This window comes from Tachypleus tridentatus, chromosome 11 (genome assembly GCF_004210375.1).
Source record: "Tachypleus tridentatus isolate NWPU-2018 chromosome 11, ASM421037v1, whole genome shotgun sequence".
NCBI lineage: Eukaryota > Metazoa > Arthropoda > Merostomata > Xiphosura > Limulidae > Tachypleus > Tachypleus tridentatus.
The window spans coordinates 45,996,300-45,996,690 of record NC_134835.1 but is presented as its reverse complement, the minus strand read 5'-3'; positions in this window follow the sequence as shown (position 1 = coordinate 45,996,690).

Genomic DNA, 391 nt, shown 5'->3' with positions numbered 1-391 from the left:
CGGTGGATAAGACACAGTTTGGTGTAGATGAATCCTCAGCAAGTTCCATTATACTGCCGCCCCTGAGTAACTTTTTTAATACTATTTACAATGCTAAAATCAGGTGGTTCGATTCCCCTCGGTGGACTCAGAAGATAGCCCGATATGGCTTTGCTATAAGAAAACACACAGACGCTAACATAAGTATATGCACATATACACAGAATAATTAAAAGCTTTATAAAATGCGAAAGAATTTTTGGTTTTGTCGCACGATGAACTTGTTGATGCGAAGTTTATTAATAGCGTTCGTTAAGAATGCGTCATAGTACAACACGCTTAGGTCTGGGTCCCATCCAACGAGTTTACTAACGCGGTAACGCCGAGCTACTATCGGAACGACAAAACTAAA